This window comes from Battus philenor, unplaced genomic scaffold, assembly GCF_028537555.1.
Source record: "Battus philenor isolate CCGP_79_NKW_IND1 unplaced genomic scaffold, ilBatPhil1.0.hap1 SCAF_26, whole genome shotgun sequence".
Lineage (NCBI taxonomy): Eukaryota > Metazoa > Arthropoda > Insecta > Lepidoptera > Papilionidae > Battus > Battus philenor.
In genome coordinates this window covers 4,452,501-4,462,501 of record NW_027181689.1, presented here as the reverse complement: position 1 = coordinate 4,462,501, position 10,001 = coordinate 4,452,501, and the positions used below count along the sequence as shown (strand labels likewise).

Here is a 10,001-nt window from a genome sequence, read left to right as displayed (position 1 = left end):
CCATGGAGGCCTGTGTCCAGCAGTGAACATTTTATGTTTGAAATGTTGAAAAGAAGAATAAATGTAAGATAGTTCTCTGTTTATTTAATGAATTAACTGTTTTTGACTATAGGCCTTTATATCTTGGCTTTTTATTAATTTTAAAAAGGCGGAGTGCTAAAGGTCCGCAGACCATGAATGTGAATAAGCCCGAGGATCTGTTTTATTATTAATTTCACCGGATTTGAAAGTAAGAAAAGAGGAATTGGAAGAAACAGAAGCGTAACTACGCTTCTGTTATAGTTCTACTGAAACCATTGTACCGCAATTTAGGTATGCGTCAGTATGCCGGTAACTCGCGATGACAACGCTCATGCTCTTAATCCTCGGCGTGGTTTCTTAAAGCACTGTACTGTAGTTGCAATAGCTTTATAAAAGAAAACTTACCTGCTACCTGACAATATCGAAGACGGAACGTAGTTGCGAAGTTGTAGCATTTCATTCTGACCAACTCTTCGCATCTCCCAAACATCGACGTCTTAGTTTTCAGTCTAGAATAACAGCTGGAGGTACCTGTTTTTTTTCTTTCTTTTTATGGTTCCTGCTATTGGGGACCTCTCGTTCCCTTGTCTTCATCTTGTGTGGGACAGGGACTTTTTATTTCTAACAATTTATTTACAAAAATTTTTATTATTATCATTCTCCTCTTTCACGTATCATATTATCTGTCGTACTGCTTCTTTCGTTCTGCAATTTTCCCAGTCTTTATCTTTCATTCCATTAGAAATACATCCATCCTCAACGACTACATTGTAGGTTTCCTTACAATTTTATTTATATCATATTTTACATTTTTTTTGCAACATTACATTTATTGTTCATACATTTAACACATATTTGGAGGTACCTGTTACACCTGGTTGGTATGAACTACTTTACAGTGCCAAGCTAGAACGTTACCCCGGATCATAGAGCCATCACGAGATTGCATGGCCGCCTCTACATTTTCCACCGTTAGACCAGGAAGGACACAACTGAGTTAAAGAAAAAGTTTTTGAGAATTTTAGTAAAGAAAACATATTGCCACTGTTTCCCAACGCGAGGCTCACGCACCACATGGCTGCAATTTAACTTTTTCGCTTTAATGTAATAATATATGTAACAATACCTAAGTATGGCGTAAGAAGTTTAGAAAGGTTAGTAAGTTTATTTACGACAATATGGTCTATATGCAAAAAAATATAAAAAAGCGATGTATACAAGGTAAACATTAGAAATAATAACGTTTTCATGTTTCTCCAAGCTTCATAAAATACGTAATCCTTTACAGGGCAACTTACGGTAAAATAAAAATAAAAACTTCATTAAACAACAGCTTTGAAAAAATCACGTTAAAGTTTAAAAGATTTTTAACTAATAAGCAGTAGAGCAATTCCTTCCCAAGCTAAATCTAATATGCTAATACGCTATGGACGTAAGAGGAAACGGAGGTTTTCTCCTTTGTTCTCGTACGCTATTATCTGATGGCGACCTTGGTTTGTAAGCAGGCTATCAGGTTTGCGACAATACCTTTATTATACTCTATGATCATTGCGCTTGCACATATTTAGCGGGCTTGATGTTCCTTGTTCCAGGTTTATTTTTAGACGTCCGCAATCTGATGATTGTAGTACAACACATCACAGAAAAAGGAAGGTTTTACAGACGCTATCATTGGTAGTCGATTTAGGAACATTTTTATTTCTTTATTTGTTTGAAAACCAACCAAAAGTAGAGTCAAAAATAAAATTGATTGAAAGTATAATTAAATAATAAATTTATAATCAATAAGAGTTCAGTTAAAAGTTCCAAAGTAGAATATATTTATTTTATCATTATCCTTTATCAACAGCTGACATCGCCATCATCATTTCAATCATAATACTTACACTACTGGATATTGACACAGTGGAGTGAAATGTATGAGGTGGCAACATCATAATTGCTCTACAAGCAATGGAGAGGGCTATGACTGGATTTTTCCTTGAGGTCGGATCAGGAAAAATAAGATCAGAACGGATGCACATCACGCATCATAATGGATTACCAAGTTGAAGTGGCAGTGTGGTAGTCTTACGGGTCTGGGGAGACGACTGCGAAACACGATAAGCAGAGCGTAAGATGTCCACCGATTGGGTAGATATATATTTGTCTTAAGGTTATCAGATGCTGAAAACAGGCCGCTACCATTGGGTGTTATAAGAAATCTATGAGAGAGGCCATATCCAACAACGTACATCTAACTGCTGAGATAATAATTATAAAACAACTAATGAAACATATAAAGAGTACTGTATTTTTAATCCGCGCTAGTTGTATAATAAAATGAGCACATAAGTACGAGGCCCAACCGCTCAGGTGTTAGATAACAGTTGATTACAATGAATAGCGAGTCAGCTCGAGTTGCAGGTGACGCGGTTCTTCGCAAATAAGCAATCTCTTACAGTTCTCCGGTTTCCGCATGCTATTGTATTTGTTATAAGTAAAGAAACTACAACAAAGTCACGTGACCCGAAGATGTATACTTTTATTATGACATCTATAAACACGACATAACATATGGGCCGTTGATAAAATACGTTCGCACTGTAAGGGGGTATCAGTTTAATTAAACATGACAATCACCGTTAAGATATCTCAAACCCGATTATACAAGCTGCTTGGTTAGAGGTAAACGTATATATAATTTGCTGACAATTAATATATGGTACAGCCTATCCCAAAATCAATGGATTTTAAAAATAATAAAAAAACGCAATGCGTAAATAGAATTTTCTGAACTAGGATTACTACGTATTATAATTAATTATTGTTTATCTGCCCTTGCAGACTCTGTATGGCTCTGTGTACTACCAGAAGTTATTGGGCAGTCGCATTTCAATAGCAAACTTAATTAATGTAACTTATTTCAAAGTGATCAGATATACAGAGTAATTGAAAATTTCGCAGAAAATGTAACGTAGTGTGACAAACATAGGTAAAGTGGTCTAGAATAGTGTGTGTAAATAATTCATGATATATCAATACATGAGCTTTAAGGTTCTGGCGTGGCCAGTACGGGCCGTCAAGCGTAGCAGAGAGCATTCATCTACAAGGGCAGACGTCCTCGTCAAGGTCGTCGGAAGACACTGGATGCAGGCAGCTGACAAGGCCTCTTAAAGTGAGGCCTATGTCCGGCATTGCACGACCTAAGGCTGAAATGGTAATGACGGTGTTGACACGTTGTGGTGACAAGTTTACAATAATTTAGCGGATGACATTTCTGTCCTGAGTCGATAATGTAAAGTATCACTGTGTTCAGGTGTTTCATTATTGCATTAGTGAAGTAAGATCGAAGAGATCAAAACACATCACAAAGAGGCTAAGGCAAGTTTCAGCAAAGGAATATGCAGTAGCAGGGAAAGCTGCTAAATCTTTGAAATAGAACTAGGAAATCCAAAGAAGTATGTTACGTATATTTGTATATAACCAAGGTTTCTGAGTGGCGGTTGCCAGCCGGTAGACGTGGGTAGACCCTCCTCTAGCTCGACCGACGGCGTAGTTAAAGTCGTGGGGAGTCGCTGGAGGCGGGCAGCGCGGGACCGATCATCGTGTCGCTCTTTTGTGGAGACCTGTGCCTTTCAATGAGTGTTTGTCGGCTGATATGATTATGACATCCATTCATCCCGCCTGACATTGCGAGTAAAGTGAGATCGCTTAGAATAACCGATGGATAGAACGGGCTACATCAAATCGTTTGTAAATTACCACACAAGAAGTGGGTAGTCCAGTGGTGGTGAAGAAAGTGTCGCTTTAAATTCGACACGTATGGGTCATATTGAAATGAACACTAGAAGATACACACCCGTCGCAGAACTGTTAACCCGTGAGCCACGACCTATTTGAACAGCCGATGAAACAATTTGATTGTTCGGTGATGTCTTATGAACAACCATCGTGTTTAACACGCGAAGAACGCGGCAACGGACAATGCTTCGGGGAACGCAGCTGCAACTCACACGAGGCTTCGTAGAATGCCGCCGCAAAGGACACTGCGTTTGGACAAACACCGCCACAACAATTGGTGTGCCATTTGATTGACACACGACTATCGGAACCTTTTATTTTTGTTTTCGTGCGTAATAAATAGACAAGTAACTTTGTCAATACAAGCATTCCGTATGGAACAGCCTGGCGGAAGACATCCACTGCGAAGTATTTCAAGTTCGTGGTTGTTGTGAACTTGTGACATCTATGTGAATACAAGACTATCTATGCCACGTGGAGAATTGTTGTTGGTGGTCATGTCTCATGCTTCAGAAAGAGATGTTTGCGAATAACCTCCTCAAAACGAAAAGGAATTCCATGTTTGCTCATCGCTTGCAGGGTTGTGAATTTAAGCAAGTGTTACGAGGTTCCAACTATTAATAAAAAGGTAAAAGAAGACAATTATTTAAAATTATATTGTAGATTTAAATAAACTTGAAATCACTACAAATAATTTAAGACAAATTTATATCACAATAGTTTTTAATTAATGTTTAATAAGGATATTGAAGGATTTGATATTTGGGTTTCGTTAATAATGATAGTGAGATTCGTTACAAAATTAAATCTGATTCAGAAAATGAATTTTGTCATCAAGTGCCTCCATCTATACTTCATAATATAAAAGTCAAGTTTCAGATTGAAATTTTAGATAAACTTAATTTCAATTGTGGTAGTACCAATATATAATACTAGGTGGCGTGTTTTAAATGACAAATGCATTCAGCGCTAGCTCAAGTAGCGCCATCTAAAGATGCTTCTGTGAACAACAATGTCTAATGGCACACTCGGCGTATTTAACGAAATATAAATTGTATAAAATTTAAATATTTATGATTTTTTTTCCAAAACGGTTATGTGTCTTAGAACCTTTTTGTTTCTTCATAATTTAGGTTTTGCTAATTTGTAACTTAATTGCCGATTTGTTAGCAGTAGAAGTGTTGTTATTTAACTAAAATAATATTTATAAATTAGAAAAATGAGAAGCAGTGACATACAGTACCAAATGTTGGTTGAATTTTTGGAAATATTAACGAAATAAAGTTTATTAACTGCGTTTATTATTTGTTTAATATAAACATTTTAATTTACTTTTTAGTTACCATAACATAATGATATTGAAAGAAATAACCGAAATGTTAAATAATGAAAGCATTCGCGACAATCTGTCAAAGGGAAACAGAAGGTATCAAATATTACTACTACTAATTCCCGAAGTATTATTCTCCCTCTTGTTATTGCATTTAATACACTCCTTTACCAACACCATAGTTTTTTAGTTCTTTACCTTTTGGTTGCATAGATAAAGTTTGAGGTGAACGAAAAAGAGACACCATAATGAAGGGCAGCTAATTGTACTGTGGAGGGCCAGTATTCTAACTGTCCTTTACTGATTAGAAAACAGTGTAATGCAGAAAATAAGGCTTTAGGCAATTATTGATATAGCTGTGGCGGAAGCTGGTTTTCATCAGGTTTGTATTTTTTCAAAAAAAAATATTTATGAATTATTTATTGATTTATAAATTTAGATATATAATATAATATTTCGTCTCTGTTACAGTTTTCTGAGCAGTGGCTCAACTATTCATTGGGCTTATTACATATAGATCAATAAAATAATGATAACTGTCATTTCATCTGTATAATGTCTACTGCTGGACATGGACCTCCCCAACAGATCTACAATACCACCAGACCAGTTGGAAGCATCCAGCATTTAGCTTCTTCCAATCGGTTCTTCTTTAACAAAGTGTTATGTTCATAAAAAAGTTATCATCATTGTTTCAGCTTGATATATGTCCACTGCTGGGTGTAGGTCTCCCATATAGTTTTATAAAAAATCAGTTGAAATTGCTTACAGAATGTCTTTCTAGGACCTTAATAAGGTTGGGATTTGACCTGCTTGTTACCACTTCTTGTCTCATATAACACATAATTTTAAAAACTAAATGTTTATTGTAGTGAACCAGCAGGAATTTCTATGTCCCAAGCATGACTTCAAGAGATTTTTAAAGACGTGCAAATTGAAGCATTGAGCATTTTGAATCAGGTAAAATAGTAAATAAATAATCACGTAATCAAATCAATTCTTTATAAATGTATTTTATAGGTATTATTTCATTTCACCTCTATAAAATTTAAAATGAACTTAGTTTAATAACAAGTTTATCTTTCCTACCAAATATTTAGTAACTATATTAGTAACTCAGTGTCATTTTGCTTAATCATGTTTGCAGTAATAACTATAACTTTAATATTACAGAGGAAAACTGGAACTCTCTATAAACTGCATTGCTATTAATGTGCTGTCGATCCTCCTGCATTCCCTCTCATAGTTACCAAAGTGGAGAAACTTTGGAAGTCATCAGCAATAATAAAGAAAAAAAATAGCATGTATTGCAATCATTGAATGTAATAAGATTGTAAAGAAACTCCCTAGGATTGCAATATAACATATGAAGGATTCAAGATGGATAGGCTGAGATTGTGGGAGCTGTATAAGATTATACCATATGCATGTCAAGCATGGTTAATCAGTAAGTTGGTTGAAATTTCTTTAAGACATCAAGGATGTTATTAGAGTACTTAAAAACAGTAAATAATACAAAGTACCTTATATGTTACATTGTTTCATTATTTTTTTAAAATTATTTTTTATTGTAACAATGAAATATTAATGGTTAATTTGATTTCCACCAAAACAGTTGTTAAGTTTACTAGTCTAAATAGCAAACACCTAAAAATATTTGTTTTACATTAAATAAAAATATTATCAATCATTAAGAAGATTTTTACAATTGTAGTGTTATTATAAACATTTGCAATCAATGTCATAGCATAGATAATACTTTTTAGATTAAATAAGATTTTATATAAACATGAACTTAATAAGATGAAGTGTGAAGTAGTAACATTAAATGTAGTGGCCTTAAGTTACCATAGGTTCTTTATATCTAAATGTTAACTTAATATCTATTTGAAGTCAGTATGATACAACATGTGCAAATGTATGCTAACACAGATAATGATTTATGCCAGTAACAAATAATATTAGTGATTAATTTTATATTAATTGGTGCAACAAGTTGCAAACAAACATGTTGCATAAACATTTTATGTTTATATTTTCAATAAACTTGGAATGGATTGATTGGTGAAGCAAAAACTTGACATTAATTCAACCATGCATGCATGCAATAGGAATTAAGTCATGATTGAAATATAAATCAATTAATAAATTATTTATTAATGAGCATTAGCAATGTAGTATATTTAAATTATGTTAAGATACAGATAAATTAAGCAGATAATTTACGCAAAATTTGAATAATTCATAATGTTATACTTTCAGGTTGAATGTTTGGTAATTTTTGTTAAAACTGGCATCCTCATAGGATATGGTAAATCTAATAAGACTAAAAGCTTATGATGATGATGGAGTTATAGTCTTGCGGCAATCTTTTTCCCTTGAAGAACTTCCACACTCTTATTAAGAGGACGGCAGAAACTCATAAAATAAGTAAATGTTTAAACAAATATGCTTCTTTGCGTTATATACAGGCTGGAATTTTTTAACGCCACGTAATAACGTACGTATAATATATAATTCATATTATATTAGATAAAAATGATTTTAACAACATAAAAACACAATTTAAACATAAGATTCGAGTTTAAAAATGGCTGCCGCTTCAAAAATGTATTTTCAATTTTGTTAAATTAATCACGCCTGGTCCGATGTTATGAAATGACGTATATTCAATTACTTTTAACTTTTAAAGAATCTGCAATAATTGAAGAATATTTTGTGATGATTCTTGAATAATAGATAAATTGAAATTATTAATACGAAAAATATTAAATAATTTGAGGAAGGAGAACCTGTTCGTTTTCTTGCATGGCTTACGTTGCAAACATCTGTCATTATTTCGTACAACGTCAATTTCAACTGACCTATATCGTTAATGACTTAAAAGCCTAATTATATTTAATGCATCATACATCCTGTCACCTCGGACATTTCCACAAAGCTACTAGATTTTTTGATTAAAACCTAAATGTTAACAAAAATCAAAAGATTACTTGTACCATTAATACTAAAAACGATTTATTACTTCCTTTGAAAAACTGCATATATTCCCACAATCTCATGGTTTCAAAGCCCATGATTTTTAAAGGTTAGTTCTTCCGCGTTACGCACAGATAAATTACAGTGTATAGTTAACTGTAACAGTTTGTAAAAATATCCACGGAACTAAGAAAGGGACTAATATATAGCTACTTCCTATCTGGTCGGTATAACATGTCCTGAGGATGCCCCGTGGAGGGGTGAAATACGTGTAGAGTAGATTAACGGTGGTAGTTGTGTTTAATGGATTCAGGCGTTACATTGCGGAAGTCCATCCTAAATAAGAAATATTATAATATAGATTAGTGCTAAACACTCGGTGTTTAGCACTAATCTGTGTAACAACTCCTGAAGATGCCCCGTGGAGGGGTGAAACACGTGTTGGGTGAATTTACGGTGGCGGTTGTGTAGTTGGCATTGTCTGTCGCATGCGCTTTTACGAGCGGGCTGGCGGGCGGTGCACTTTCATGCACGACAACCACTGCATGTGCGGAGGTGGCTAGATATTGGTCTTTTCTTGTAGTTGTGTTTCGCATTGTTTACCGCACGCGAATTTATCAGCGCGCTGGCGGGCGGTGCACTTCACTGCATGACTACTGCTGCATAGCGGAAGTAATTATATGTTAGTCCCTTTCTTAGTTAGGATGGACTTCCGCGAGGTAACGCCTGTATGTATTAAATATTTAACATCCTCGGAGTCATCATTTGGGCGTTGGGTCCATCCTGTCCCAAGAAGAGGGAGTTTCGACTTTTGGGACTAGGCTTTCAGCTTCATCGCCAGATTCCTATTACCTTACCAAATTTTATATGATTCTGCAAATGCTGATTCGTAAGCTCGTTCCATAAAAGAGAAATTTCGCTATGAATTTATTCCTAGTTGTTTTTATAACTAGGGTGTAATACTTTTTCAAATTTGTGTGGGCTTCAGTTATATTTATTTCACAGAAAACAGTAAGTTTTACTAAGTACATGTTTCAATGTTCTTGAAAAATAGAATAATTCAGGTCTGAAGGATGTTACCGCCAAATTTGTCATTTTAATTAAATGAAAAATATTTCTTTACTGGGCCAAGGATCTCTTCGGAAAGTGTTTCCTGTTTTAATGCGCTTGTTATCTATGCCACAAAAGCACCCAGTCGACTTGATTGAGTCACATGGAGGCTTGCCCTCTCCTCAACCCGGAATAACAATGCCCGGAGGGTCAACCCAGGCGCGGCTCTGTATTTGTGCTACAACGATTCTGCTATCTATATAGCAGAATCGTGCTATCAATGATGAAGGAACTTCCTGGGATATAAGCGTTCTTCTATTTATATATATATATATATATATATATATATATATATATATATATATATATATATATATATATATATATATGTACATGTATGCATATACATATATAAATATACATATCGATTCATTTTATTCAACGATAAATGACTGAGACTGACATGTTGTGCAATTTCTTTTATTAGCCTATACTTCGTATACATTAAAAACTTAAGATCTCTAGACACAGAGGCAAACCCAACCTAAGTTCTCCAGAAAATCTTAGCGTGAAGATATTTATTGATATTATCAGCCAAAATGTTAAAATATGAAAATATTCGTTAAAAAGTATCAATAAATATTATTAAAACAATAATATATTAAATACTTTAACTTACTCGTATCAGAATATATACACCTATACAGAAATTATTAATATAAATTCATGCATCGTTTACATGTTTATTATAGATTATATAATATTTTATATAATCGTACGTTTCCTTCACAAAGCAATTACAATAGTTGCCCTTTAAACCATGTATATAACATAGTAA

The 10,001-nt window shown here is 34.2% G+C and overlaps 1 long non-coding RNA gene across 1 annotated transcript; it reads left to right on the top strand.

Moving 5' to 3' along the window:
- Positions 1-5,065: 5,065 nt before the first annotated feature.
- On the top strand, positions 5,066-6,609 carry LOC137925279 (uncharacterized). Its single transcript, XR_011107660.1, has 4 exons — positions 5,066-5,230; positions 5,348-5,516; positions 6,007-6,094; positions 6,308-6,609. It is a non-coding gene; the product is annotated as an uncharacterized lncRNA (long non-coding RNA).
- Positions 6,610-10,001: the final 3,392 nt, after the last annotated feature.